The sequence below is a fragment of the Vanacampus margaritifer genome, chromosome 2 (assembly GCF_051991255.1).
Source record: "Vanacampus margaritifer isolate UIUO_Vmar chromosome 2, RoL_Vmar_1.0, whole genome shotgun sequence".
In the NCBI taxonomy this organism is placed as follows: domain Eukaryota; kingdom Metazoa; phylum Chordata; class Actinopteri; order Syngnathiformes; family Syngnathidae; genus Vanacampus; species Vanacampus margaritifer.
Window position 1 is genome coordinate 44,089,461 of NC_135433.1, and position 15,055 is coordinate 44,104,515.

General features: G+C 38.3%; 1 long non-coding RNA gene across 1 annotated transcript in view; it reads left to right on the forward strand.

Moving 5' to 3' along the window:
• LOC144045084 (uncharacterized) overlaps nucleotides 1-14,774 on the forward strand; it is a 32,401-nt gene extending 17,627 nt beyond the window's left edge. Inside the window, exons 2-4 of the long non-coding RNA XR_013291436.1 lie at nucleotides 8,830-8,927; nucleotides 13,333-13,506; nucleotides 13,910-14,774. This is a non-coding gene — a long non-coding RNA (uncharacterized LOC144045084). The remainder of the gene's footprint in view (nucleotides 1-8,829; nucleotides 8,928-13,332; nucleotides 13,507-13,909) is intronic.
• Nucleotides 14,775-15,055: the final 281 nt, after the last annotated feature.

The following is a 15,055-nucleotide window of genomic DNA, read 5'->3' on the forward strand; positions in this document are numbered from 1 at the left end:
ACGTGGCTTGAGCGCATCCCGCGGACATCCCACAGCATCTGAGAGAGAAGATGATGGCTTGATTTTACACGATTTTGAAGCGTCATTTTGTATATTTGGTGATTTTTTTTTTTTTTTTTCAAATCAAAATTAGTAAGGTTGAACACTGTTCTCTGTAGTGTTTTTTTTTTTTTTCACCAAAGGGACTTTTAACTATTAGGCTAATAATGTCCTATTTTTTGGAACACCCTCCATTTTCAGGTTCCAAGTAGGCCTACTGTAGTAGATTCCACCCACTGTATTAAAAAAGACTTTGTAGCATGATAATGAGAACCATATGTTGGTAAACCCTGAAAAGATAATGTTTTATGCTCAACAGCACACATGATCACATACGCATACATGATCTAATTTATGTATCCCAAGGACAAACACATTACCATACATCTATGCGGTATGCATTTTTTTCTTCTTCCATAAGTAATGTTTTGTCAACCATTTGAAACTGATGATACTGTACGCATAAACCACAAGCTGATCTGGAATTCATTAAACGCTGTAAAACTGGAGAATTGTTCTCATGTGAAAACCATTTGTATACATTGTATATTCTTGAAGTATTGCTCTTTTAGCCATAGTTGGTGAATGCAAGTAGCGGTTCAAAAGCAGCACTGTGGTTGACATCAAATGAAGAAACAGACATAAAATATTGAGTGAGTAGATTTTAACCTTCCGTATCTCCACAAGGGATAGGGATGAATCCGACTCCCCCTCTCTGAACTTCATCAAAATGGAGATAAGACTTTCTTTCAAGTGTTGAGCTGTGCTGGATGTTAAGTAACGCAAGGTCAAAGTCAGTGTTGGTGTCAGATTATGGAAATGTCGGTCCCTTTCCCTTTTCCCAGCTTGACAGTCAAGAAGGGTGTCAGACACAGAGTAGTGGTTAAGTATGTCGTACACAGATGGATGTGTTGATTGTATGATGATTGCTCATTTCCCACACATCCACACTCATTTGTAGCCGCGCTCTCAGACAGGTTATAATTTCTGTGTAATTGCCTCCATTAGCTTGAATGGCTCTTGTGAAGCTGGAGTATGTTTTGACATATTGTGAGTACAGATAGTGGGGCATGGCCCCTGCAAGCTCTTTCATCCTCTTTCTGCCTCTCTTCAAAAGACAAAAGTGGTATTGTTATTGGCTTAATTTATCAGCATCCGCTAATGCATTTTTGCTTTTCAGCAAATTGTTCTAAATAGTAGTGTTGTAGTTCTCCAGGTCAGTCTGCACTCTATTGATGGACACCAGGTGCTTCCTGGTTGCTTTTTTTATCCCCTCCAAAGAGGTTTTTTTCCCCATTACTGTTGATATGTTAGTGATCATGAACAAATGCCGATTACAATAACTATTTCCGGTAAAGTTTGTGTAGCGGGGCAGGAGAGCACAATGAAGCTATTATATTTTTTGCACAGATTTTTATCGTGTCCAATAGCTCAAGTTCTCAGTGGATATTCCATGAGTCTTTGCGACCAAATTCAGGCAAATGCAAGTACCATTTGGTCCAGTTTAACACTATTTAGCATTGGTACACAGTAAATTCTGTGAATAAATTTGACTCTATTTAGAGTCAATTTGACTCTATTTAGAATGGGACAAAATAGACTCCGTTTTTGAGTAATATTTACACTTGTAAGAAAGGAAAAAAATAATAAATAAAATAAAAGTCACTACAGGTTTGAGGAACAAACTCACGAACTTCAGCTTGGGAGACTGCCACACTACTACCTAAGCTATGCCCCTCCTACTGTTTGCTTATAGCCTCTTGGAGTTTACGAAAAATTCCAGCTGAGACGAGCGATATACTAACATACAGCTGGTGCTGCGTGGCTCAGGGAGTAGATCGGCTGTCTCCCAAGCTAAAGGTCGTGAGTTTGTTCCTCAACCCTTGAGTGACTTTTATTGTGTAAGAATTACTCTGAGACTGTTTGGTCCCACTCTAAATAGAGTCAAATTTACTCTACATAATTTACTGTGTACACACTACATTTTATGTACAAGAGCATGTTATTGGTCTTTTTGGGATATCAGCAATGCACTAAAAAAAAATAAAAATCCATACATACATAAAATTTACAGGCTTTATTGTCATGAGATAGGCCAACCCTCTCGTACATAGTAAAACATACTTTGAGTAAAATTTACTCCAAATATTTTACTTTCTTCCAATTGTAAATTTTACTCTGTTTAGAATGGGACCAAATAGACTCTTTTTAGAGTAAAATGTACTCTACAGAATTTACTGTGTCGAGGTCTTGTTTGCTTTACACTATTATATAAACCCTGTCTACTCGTAGGGATGGTTTCAGTCAGTCCACGTTAGGGGTATAACAAAAAAAAACGTTTTGAACCGGAAAATCTTTTTTGTTTGTCGGCCCGTCAATGACGACTGACCACTTTTTTGGCAAAGTTGATAGGTTTTGTTATTGATTATGTTATGGAATGATAGTGTACTGAGATGGGAAAACTTCCAACATTGGATAACGTACAACCTTCTCATTAAGCATTATAACATTAAATTATTCAATGAGTTAAATATGGCCTCTGTTTTTTGTGTCTAAAAAGTATGCCTTTGAAAAATTCATAACCACTTTTCACCTTTTGGTATTTGCAGCTTGGTATGTCATCATTAGTTCAACATTTATACAAAGAGCAATGTGACATACAAAACACAAAGCTTTTCATGAAATGGAAATGCGATGAAAGAAAAAGAGCTTCATTCATAATTTCCGATGGCGGTTACCCTACATGACTCCTCAAAAGAAAAAAAAAAGTCGAAACCAGAAAATTGCTGGGAAAAAAAGCCATTGTTTATCTGCCACACGTTCATATCCTCTGCTATAGTGTGTCCTTCTAGACAGCGCTGATAGTGACTTATCTGCTTCCATCGCTCCCAGAACTCCTCCGTATCACTCCAATCCTACTGAATGGCAATCTGCACTCTGTTCTCTATGGATCAATGGCTCATATCAAGTATAAACCAATTTCCTTTTCAAACTGCTCTCTGGGAAATAAACAGACTCGCTCCCTCGGTAGCCTGCTGAACCATTGTTCAAATAAATGTTTTTGAACTTTGGTAGATACTGAAACTTGAGACGCTGTTAAATATCGTCGCTGTCCGATGAAAACTTTATTAGTCTGCTTTATGACAATTTTAACTGTGTTGTGCTGTGTGTACTGTAAAAACTGTTGTGAAATAAATGCCAACCAATAACACCAAGCTTACACGGATTATTTTGTCCACCGCAATGGTCCCATAAAGTATGTATTAACGGTAGTGGTGCAACGGATCATCATTGATCTGTGGATGGTTCGGATCAGGCGGATTGGTTGCAAAAATGAAACAAAGTGCGCATTCACAGTCGATAACATTTTGGCATGACATGTCAAGGAAGCTGAAACATACTCAATGTAACAAAACAGGCTAAACCTAACTTCAAAAATAAAGTTGACCAAATACAGTAATACATTGACGGCAATGCAAATAGCCTTAGTACACTTTTGCTTTGAAGTTTCTCCACGTCGTGGCGTTACTTTGATTGACATTGTAGTTGCAACCAACATCAACACAACGCTATACCAAACTTATGTTCACTCTCTAATTGATGCTAGGAAACCGCTAATTAATTACGCCGTCATTATATGAAACGGCAGAAGTCTCCGATGTAAGTGGCTAGCGGCTAGCTGTTAGCATGACCAACTAGTGTCTAGCTGCCAGCTGAGGTAAGTTTAACAGCTGGTACCTGACTTATTTAATTATTTTTCAATATTCTGGACCAAGGCTGCTTTGTAATTCACTCTCCATGTTTAAAGGAAGGGAATGTGCCTTAAATTGCACATTGAGGTCTTTTCATCATTAAAAAAAAAATAAAAAATAGAACTTTGTCTTTATTTTATAAAACACTAGTTTAATGGGAAAAGTTGTTTTACAAAATAAATGAAGACACTAAATTTGAATTGATTTTTATTTTAATTTAATGGAAAAAGCGCTTTACAAATAAATGAAGACAAGTTCTATTTATCTTTTTTTTTTTTAAAAAAATTGTTGATCCGAAAAATTATCATCTTTGTTTTCCTCTCTTTCAAGTGTAAATATTACTCTAAAACTGAGTCTATTTGGTCCCACTCAAAATAGAGTCAAATTTACTCTACAGAATTTACTGTTCCAAGGCCCTCGAAGCACTTTACGTTTGACTAATCATTCGCCTACTGATGACGCAGCATCAGGAGGAACTAGGTCTTCAGTATCCTGCTCAAGAATACTTTGGCGTAGCCACAATGGCATGGGCGCGAACCCACGACCTCTTGGTTGGGAGACGACAACTCTACCACTGAGCCACGCCACCCTTACCTTTTTCCCTTTTTATTGATCAGCAAACTCTGAGAAAATTGTATTTTTGTGAAACTAAACATGGACCGGAAGAGTGTCTACTTTGAATTGTGTCACCTCTAACATCTGAACATTGGTTTTATTCTATACACCAGCTTAAACATTTGCATAGTTATTATCACACTACCAAACACCCCCGTTGCTTTGTTGAAATGCATTTAAGTGCTGGATGACTCACATAAAATAATTACACTGAGGACGGAAGAAAAATAAAAATCAGATGAAACATGCGTTATTAACGGCACATTTCAGGAGCACAGCCAGGTTAAAAGATGCATTAGCTAGCTGCTGCCAGAGACATATGGGGAAGTTAATTCTCACTGAACACTGAACTGGTTTGATCTCCTGCAAGAACCGTTTTCTCTGAACCTCCCACTTAATGTTTCGACACTGTTCTTTCGACATGTAAATGCACAGCATGGCTCTCATGAATACTGAGAGCTCTCCTTTGCACATGAATTGTCAGAGTGGTTGGAGATCATTTAATTCTTTGGAGATGGTGATTAACACATGCATTCGTTTCAGGCTGTGCACCTCTTTGATGCTAGTGGAGGGAGAAACGCCACTAGAGGGAATGAGGAGGAGGATTGTACATTGCCACACACCATTACCGTGATGTGTGGCAATGCGCGGGAAAAAAAATAGCCCCAGTCACAAGAACAAAAAGCACTTTACAGCTTGACAAAGACAGTGCTGTGCAAACTAGTTATTATGCTCGCATTTCTCATGTATCAACATTGGTTCGTATTGACATCCTGTTCACTTAAAGCTATACTTCTGTGCTGTGCTGAAAAAGTCAATGTATAGATTTATCAAAAAGCACTCAGTAATTTAAAAAAAAAATGCAAATCGAAGTCGCTCAATATAGTAACACTTTGTGGAATAAGCTTTTATTGTACTGCATTGGCTTGGCACCAAAATGCCTTCCAAAAGCTGTTTAATTTAATCCAGTCGACAAGTAGCTAGGTATTCTACAGTTCTTGGGAATGTTATTTTGATTTTAAACAGTAAAAGACACTTCAAAAAATCTTAACTTGAATGGCTGAATTTATTATTACATCAGCCACTAATATAGTATAAAATGTAACACTGCTATTTGACAAACCTATTGCAGCTAACTGATTGGTGGTAGCTATGTAGCAGCTAATGTTAGAAGCTAACGTAGCAGTCTACGTCTTCACTCAAACACCACAAACTGTATCAAATGCAGACATTTTGGACTTATTTTAAGAGAAAATGTTATCTAAACGCCACATTTCACATGTTTTAAGGTATTTGGCGTTTGAGATACTTCTGTAGTTTTTAACACTTTGATCATTTAAAGGTGCAGTTGAGCAGTTCCAGCCAATCCCTTGACCACATGGTGTGCTGCTCCTTCACTGATAATATTCCAACACCGTCCTTTGGTTAAATCTCATTGTTTTTAAAGGGCATTGCCCAAATAGTGATTCGGAAGCTCATGCTAAAGGGCATCTGGTCCTGAATGAATGCAAGGTGAAGGTCATTTGTAGACTGGAGAATCCATACTTACATATATTATCTCTCATCTGTAAGCTTGTAGCTTTCATTATCTGACTTCAACTCCATCAGAGTTTCTGAGAGTTGGACTTTGTTCCTTCGTGAGTCAGAGGCTCTTCTGATACATAATATATTATACAGTCAGTCAGTTATGCGTAAAACACACGTGTGAATGTGTTAGACGCTTGACTATTGACTACGTTTGTACAGCAAGGCCAACATCTTCAAATCATCTCTTTGGGCACATTAATATTTCCCTGACAGTTGCAGCACTTCAGATGATGTGGACGGATGGATAGGATGGATGGATGGCTAGATATTGAGAAAGAAAGAGTTAATTTAAAGACTAAAAGAAATGAAAGCTAATGGTATGGTACGTAACGAAGCAGGTGACAGTTAAGTTTCTAATACAATCATCTCATCTAATACATTGTAACACAGTGTGGGAATATTTTTCCTCACTTTTTTTTGTGCCGTTATCGTTAAGAATAGCATTCCATTTTTGGCCATAATCTGCTAGCACTAAAACAAAACATCATGGATAAATGTACACATGCAGTTTTGAGATTAAGTTGATGACCTTGACATTGACCGTCAGTTTTCTTGCTTCTATCAAAAGTTACTGTTGTTAAGTCTTGCTAAGACTCTGCTCTGACGTTTACTTGCTGGCTTTATCAGCAAACATACTGTAACAATTTCAAAACACTAACAAAAAGCTCATGCAGCATCATACATATATTTTTATTATATTTAAATCCTGCTGTGAATCAATAAAATATATAAAATAAAAGGTAATTTTTATTTCCAGAACTGTAGTAAAGTAATCTGTTTATATCTTTTGTCGTTTTCAGGAAAAACATGGAATTTTTGTTGATTTTTTTTTTTGTTTGAATTCAAAAAAAAAAACAGGAAACTAACCATCATGTAATGTATTTTATCCAGCTCAACAAGCAATCGTACACATTTTACGTAATGCATTCATGTGCTTGTTGTATTTGGCAAAACAGTTGGACATACTGATGCTCCTGAAAAACATTCTTTACAATTAAGTAGGGTAAGTTACATTTTCTTTGAATTTTTAGGACTACTTTAATTGCAGTAACATGGTTGCAAAACAATGCTAATGTTAAGAGTTCTTGCTCAAGGGTACCTTCCGTTTTATTTGCTATGCTTCCACAAGAACAAATGTAACCTCATAGGAAAAAAAAGATGAGATAAGATAAACCCTGCTATTAGTATGATATTTTTGGCTTGCATTGGTTTGAGTGACACTTCATTACGGCTGAAAACCTTACAAGAATATATAGAGTATATATTTTTCATAGAAGAGGACTTACCTTCGGTCCACCCATGGTCACAGCAATTAGATTGATGATGTCATTTCTGCTGAGTCACGCAACTCATTGCTGTATTCCACATGATCTAAATGACTTTATTAACAGGCTGTGGGGTCTTTATCACTAGGCAAAGTCATTTAAAGGGGCTATAATCAAACTTCCTAAATAAAATAATCTTAATCCAGATGTTTTAGGCTAACTTCCTTTTCTTTCCACGTTGCTCAAGGACGGATAAGCGGTAGATGATGGATGGATGAGATGGATGCTCAAGAAAGCAGTCGCCAAAGTTTTTCATGACTTTCTGCAAAGCCATGATTTAGGACATTTGGTCAGGGTTTGTTAATTCAAACAAACAAACAAACAAACATCTTTATGTACTTGACCTGTTGAATCTTTGTGTAGTATGTAGCAGCCCCTTGGATTTTTAAACAAAGACGCAGAGAGTTTCGAACGGGTGTCGATAATCTTTGATCTTTTTATTGTTCTGCACCGTGAAAACTAGAAGGAAAAAAAAGTACAGTATTTGCATTGTAGTTTCACAAATAAGTCATACATTAATCATGTTTACATAACAATCATAGTATTTGCTACTAATGACCCCCATTCATCCTAATATAGAGATTAGAACGTGTTGTTTGTCTGATCGCTTACAGGTTGTAGCCATTGTAAATTACAAATCGGTGCCCCTGGCATCCCACAGGAATCTGTGTTGAGACCAATACTGTTCAGTCTATTCCCTTAGGCAGTATTATTAGAAGTAGAATACACTGTGTTAAGTTATTAAGGCAGCACATAACTTTATCAAAGTAAACCAAATGAAACTATCCAAATTTAAGGTATGTCTCAAAGACATCAAGAATGGGATCAGGACCGACACTTTAATCCTCTCATACAACATGCACTTTTTTTCACAAGATAGAATAGAGGCGAGAATATTGCAACTCCTTGCTAGTCGGTTGCCCGAGCAAATCAATCAAGAAGAGAAGAGAGCTCCTGTACTGGCATCTCTACATTGGTTTCCTTTTCAATGTACAATTGAATTTAAAATCCGCCTCACATACGACACATCCGTGGCCAGGCACCATCGTACCTTAAAGAGCTTGTGGTGCCTTATCAGACTCAATAGACTGCTACACTCCCAGAGCTTACATTTACTTGTGGTTCTAAAAAATTCAGAGGAGTATTGAAGGTAGAGCCTTTAGCTATCCGGCTTCTCTCCTGTGGAACCATCTTCCTAACGCTGTCTGGAGGGCAGACACTTTCTCTCTATTCAAGAGTAGATTTAACTTTCCTTTTTGATCGAGGTTATAGTCAGGGATGAATCAGGCTTGTCCTGGCTCATCTCTTAGTTATGCCGCTATGGGCCAAAACCCGCCAGGGGATCTCTCATGATACACAGAGCTTCCCCTCCTCGTCTCTTCTCTAAATCCTTCTTACCTCTTTGTTTCAACTTGTTGATAGTAACATCACGGCTGTAACTATGGATAAAGCTGTTTTCAGGTGTGTAGTTGTTACTAACCTCTCTTTGTCTTTCTCTCTTTTTGCTGTAGCTGATGACAAAAACAATGATTTAAAGCTTAACCCCTACATGGCATGGACTCGTTTTGTCCATGGAAACATGCCAAACGGAAGTAGTCGTGGCCACATGGTAGGTATTATGCAGTCAGAATGGAACAATAATGGCAATATCACAATATCGTCATTTTCATGTTACAATATATAAAAAGAAGCACATCTGTTAAAAAGGCCTGACTGTTTCCATTTGTGCCATTTCAGCACCCTCTGGTGATTACATCCTAAAAACAGATTGGTCAAATTAACAACAAAAAAATAAACATTAAATTTGACCAATCTAGCTTTGTGTCCAACAGATCCTTTGGCTAAAACAACCACTCTAGAATAGTAGGTGTTTACAACCAATATACTGTACATTGGTGATTGGGTCAACCGATACAAATTGGTCATTTTGACCAAGAGATTGGTTAATCTGTGTCAGAGGCTGACAAAAAAAATACCACTGATTGTCACACCCACCTAAGTGGGATGAAATTTGTTCTCCGTATTTAAGCCATCCTCTGAGGGAACGGTGAGCAGCAGCAGGGGGCACGCTCGGGTATCATTTGGTGACCAAACCCATCAATTCCAACACATTATGCTGAGTGTCAAGCAGGGAGGCAAATGAGTCCCTTTTTTTTTATCATCTTTTATAGTCTACGTCATAGCTAGTGATCTATCTAGACACACATTTCCATTTTTAAACACTATATTATTTATTTATTACAATATATTGTAATCACTTATAATAATTAATAAATACATTTATTACAATAAATTGATACAATAAATATATTTCCAAGTGATCTATCTCGACTTACTTTTTATTGTAACCAATTTCATTGGTTGTTTGGCTAACCAATAAAATTGGTATGCCCGTAACCACCCGGACTGGTCATTGACTGACCAATCTATAAGTTAATCAAGCCAATATAAGCTTAACCAACTAGATTGGTAGTTTTTCTATTTTTAGAGTGTAATTTATTAGTGCAGTTTAATTTTAATTACGCATGTTTTGGCCACCTGTGTTAAAGACCCACGCTAATCGCAGCACGTTTCAGTTGCTCCACAAATTGACTCCATTCCCAATATGTGCGTGCATTAGCAAGTCAGTGCCTCGATATTAAACGCCATTAGTGTTTTAGGTCGTTTATTTACATTAAGATTAATATTAGCTGTACTATATGTATAATTATGGCCTCAGCTAATTAGCATTGTATAGACGAGACATTTACATGCATTTTGCTCGTCATACCAGCAAATACTTTCTCAACATCTCTTTTTGATTGCTTCAGCCAAACGCAGCATCGTGAACTACACAGACCATGATACTGTACTTTTTGCTGCTGAGCCAATTGGAGCACGTGGCAATGATAATAAAATGGCTGGCCAAGCATAGTTCTTTGGCACTGCTGTTACGTTGTACAAAAAGGCAAATATTGTGCTTTCACTCCCCAATAAAGCCTTTTTTTGTATTGCCAAATTCCCCACAACAGTGATAATTATCGTATCGTAAGGCTCATTTCGTGATATTGTGACATTTGCCCGTAACCACCCGGAATGGTCATTGTCTGACCAATCTATAAGTTAATCAAGCCAATATAAGCTTAACCAACTAGATTGGTAGTTTTTCTATTTTTCGAGTGTAATTTATCAGTGCAGTTTAATTTTAATTACGCATGTTTTGGCCACCTATGGTAAAGACCCACACTAATGGCAGCACGTTTCAGTTGCTCCACATATTATGCAGTGGAAAAAGGGCACACAATAGCTTAGACTATTTTATTTTTTTTTGTAAATAGACTGCACTGAAATGCTTTCATTGACCTCTTCAGTTTGCACTCATCAATATCTGTGAATCGAAGAAATAAGAGAGTGATCGGGGGCCTGGGGAGCATGAGAAAGAGGGTGCGGCGCTAGCTTACATCGCGGCTGACCTGTCATTACATGTAGACAAACTGTGCGGGGATGATGGGGGACAAAGGAGGCGATTAGTTGGACAGAGTAGCGGTAATACACTCCCAGGGGCGCAGTGAAGTCAGGCCGCTCAATGCTGCGACCGGGTTCACAGAGCAATTAAGGCAGCCGAGAGAGTCAAAGTGGCTTAGCCTGATGCCGGGCAGCTCTGCACCACTGTTGAGAGCAGAGGGTCACTTTCAATCCCTATCAGTAGACCTGTGTGTCTTAATGCTGCCATCCACACCGACTCCATGGGATGAGAACACAGCTAAAGGGACAAGCGGGAGCCACTGCAGTACATGGGAGCACTTATTCGTCTATAATTGCGCCTGGCACATCTCGTTGCTGTAACTCCCGGATCGCCAACGATACATATTTGCTTTTATACTTTTTTATACCCTGCATCTAAATGAATTATTCATACGTGGGTGAACAAGGGGTCACAGAGCCTTGGAAGTGATGGCTCCTATAAAGTATATATATTACCCAATATAGCAAAGTTGCTAAAGTGGGATACACACGCGATAATAGGGACAAATGTTGTGCTTTTCCTTGGACGCCAATTCCCAGATGTCTCTAAAAGATTATCCGGATAGATTATACTGTGGTGTGGGGTGTGAAAAGAGTAGCTTTTCCTCTCTGATCATAAATATTATACTTGTTCAATATTTCAATAAGTCAGCCAATTAGAAAGAGACATACAGGTATAGCTTGCTATATTGCCGGTGTACACAAAGAGAAGTCCAACCGGTTATGCTGACTGTTAGTACACGTTTTTGTATTTTCAAGTAGGCATCTAGTTTTGAGGAAGACTTGCAATTGTCTGTGGCCATATTAACTCATTCTCTACCAGCCCAGCAAAAATGGATCTTTAACGTCTAAAGCCGTCAATGAGCTAATGGGGTTTTCATGCAATTTGAAATTTGTGAGCAAATTTGGTGAAAATGTGCAAAACTAATATGCCCATTTCCATTTATTATTTTGTGAATACTGAGAAGAGACGAGACTATGCCAAAAGATTATGTCATACAATCTAAAAATGGATTGGCTAAAAAAAACAAAAAAACTACCAATCTAGTAGTTTTATCTCATATTGGCTTGATTAACCAATAGATTGGTCAGACATTGACCATTCCGGGTGGTTACAAGGATACCAATTTTATTGGTTAGCCAAACAACCAATGAAATTGTTTACAATAGAAATCAAGTCTAGATAGATCACTTGGAAATATTTATTGTATCAATATATTGTATTCTAAATATATTTATTAATTATTATAAGTGATTACAATATATGATATAATGTTTAAATTGGAAATGACTATAGGCGTGACCAGCTCAGTGGCCTAGTGGTATTGTCTACCCTGAGACTGGGAGGTTGTGGGTTCAATCCCTGGCTGGATCATACCAAAGACTATAAAAGTGGGAGCCATTTGTCTCCCTACTTGACACTCAGCATTATGGGGTGGAATTAGGGGGTTAGATCTACAAATGATTCCCAAGCGTGGCTCCTGCTGCTGCTCACCGCCCCCCTCAGGGGATGCTTCAAATGCAGAGAACGAATTTCGCCCCACTTAGGTGGGTGTGACAATCAGTGGTTCTGGTAAAAATGTCAGCCTCTAGCACAGATTAACCAATAACTTGGTTAGACTGACCAATTTGTATCGTTTGCCCCAATCACCAATTTGTATCGGCTGAAAACACCTACCATTCTGCTTATTTTAACCAAAGGATCTGTCGGACACATAACTAACTACCAGCTAGATTGGTCAAATGTAACATTTTTCTTTGGTAAATTTGACCAATGTGTTTTTAGGGTGTATGAGAGCGTTTCAAGAGACTGTCAACAAAAGTGATCATGGGTTTCCAGCCAAATGTTTAAAAAAAAGAAGAAGCACAATTCGTGAAAATGCACACAACAATCATGTGACTTACCCTATTTTATTGTCCGCCACCATTTTTTGTGACTATAATATTTGCATGTGATGTAATACTGAGCAAAACGTGTGATGTAAAAACTTCTTATTTTCTTATTTCTTACTTATTTTCACAATTCTTGAAAATTAGGTGGATGGAAAGCCACTGAGTGTTATGTGTGTGGTGTCCTGCTATGGTTATCTTGAGAACACCACACATAATAGCAAGTGTGTTTCCCAATTTTGTATTATGGGATATGCATCTTTTGGGAGTAAATAGAAGAACCCTTAATTTGTTATGACTTCTATTGTAGATGATTGATATTGCTATAAGTGAGGCTGCCTGAACCAAATGGGCTAACTCCTTTCTAAATATTGCATTTTGTGCTATTTGACCTCCATAGTTATAAGAGTGCAAACATATTCATGAAATTGCCATTGTAGATATTTCCCCATTTTACAAGAAATGCCATATATATTACCTGTGACTGCCAGGCAATCAGGAAAGCCAATAAAAACCTCAGTGTACTGTGGAAGCATTTTAAAAGTAAGGCCCTTGGACAATTCTCAATCCTCAAAAGGTGTATTTTTGATTTACTTTTTTTCCTCCCCGTCCGCTACCAGACTGCAAGACAAGCAAGATTACAAGAATGAAGGCGGCGATGCCTTGAGGGGGAACAATTTCCAACTTACCGGCAGCACATTCACAAGCTCTCTCTCACCTTGAAGGTCCACTGAGGAATCTGCGCTCCAATTTACAGCTTCCTCAAGAATGTGTGTGAGCCTGGCTGTCCGAAAGTGAGTTCTTTGTTACTTTTCGTTAATTTGAAAGGAAAAGGGGTCCGTTTCGGAAGTAACTGCATGTCCTCGAGTTTCAATTCACACCAATTAATTCTTAAGCTTCTCAATAGAATTCATGCTTGTTAGGATGGATTATCCCACACATAATAAAGGTGAGTGGTTGAGCGATTGGGGGAGGGGTCGGTTTATTAATAATTGATCAAAGGGCTGTTAAATTGAAATGTGTTTGCATCAATTAATCATCCCCCCAGATGCCACTTATCAGCCGTTTCCACTGCACGATCATAGCGGACTGCAGCGTTTGCGCAGGGCGGATGATCATTCATCATGTTGTGCTCTTAAAGGTAGCTCACGCCTGCGACATCGTGATTAAAACACTTTGGCCATTGAATGCTTGCAGGCTCCACTTGCCACCCCCGCAGGAAATTGTCTGCGGTCTTCATGGAGGGCAGTGAGAAACTCAACGTTGCTACGAGTTATCGATATTCTCTGAACTTCAACACGTCGGCGTTGGTGTTGTGCGATGGTTTTCTGAGTGTCTGTTGAAGGGCGGCTGTCTCCATAAAAACGGACAATACAATACAATACTGTTGCGCATTGTGGTGGCACAGTAGTTAACAGTGGATATAAACAAACTCCTGTTCAAGTGCCAGGTTTTTGTGAGATAAATAAATGAGAAGGCATGTTTAACGGTGCAAACACAACATAGCTGCAGTGAAGCACAGTGGCAGCGTCATCATGCCTTGGGGCTTTTTTTTCTTCAATTGGAAGAGGGGCCGTGGTCAAGGGGGAAAGAATTATGAGCAGTTCTAACCTTCAGGCCTCGGCTTCTTTTCATTTCGGACAATCGTTCCTCACCGTGACACTGCAGCAGCAAAGAAGCTCTTTCTCAAACAGACTTATTCAGCTTAGCTGCCAGAAAAGAAATATTCATGTCATCTTTTGTATGGTTCAATATTCGTTTATATAACACTTCTCCACTGACTGTGAGAAAAATCATCTTGGACACTGTGGAATAATGTATACACATTTCACATCTACAATCAATATTATGGGGCGCAAGGGAACCGCCAGGCTTCTCGTTCTCTCTGCATCTGTTGGTCATTGTTATTTTTCGTGTTTGTTGGACAGGTTGTGACTGTGAAGACAAATTCCTTGTGTGGTTTTACATACTTGGCCAATAAATCTGATTCTTATTCATTGTAAGTATTCATTACAGGGACTGTAAAATATCAATATCTAGCGTTTCTGCACCTAAATCAATGGAAGGAATCATTGCAGGCAAACTAAAGATTACATACCTAATGGTATTCGGCTTGTGTTGCTGCTGGCCCTTGTTGACATTCAAATAGCTGTTTAGCTGATTTTGCCTGAAGTTCAGGACTATGCAAATGCAAATAGACAATAATAAAAACTGTGAACAGACACCAAATCAGAATCGGACAATTACATTTGGTCTGGAAAATAAAGAATTCATGTCTGTGGAGTTATTTTAAATTTTGGCTCTATTTTTGCCTTAACTCAAAAATGGCCAACGACAGCAGGA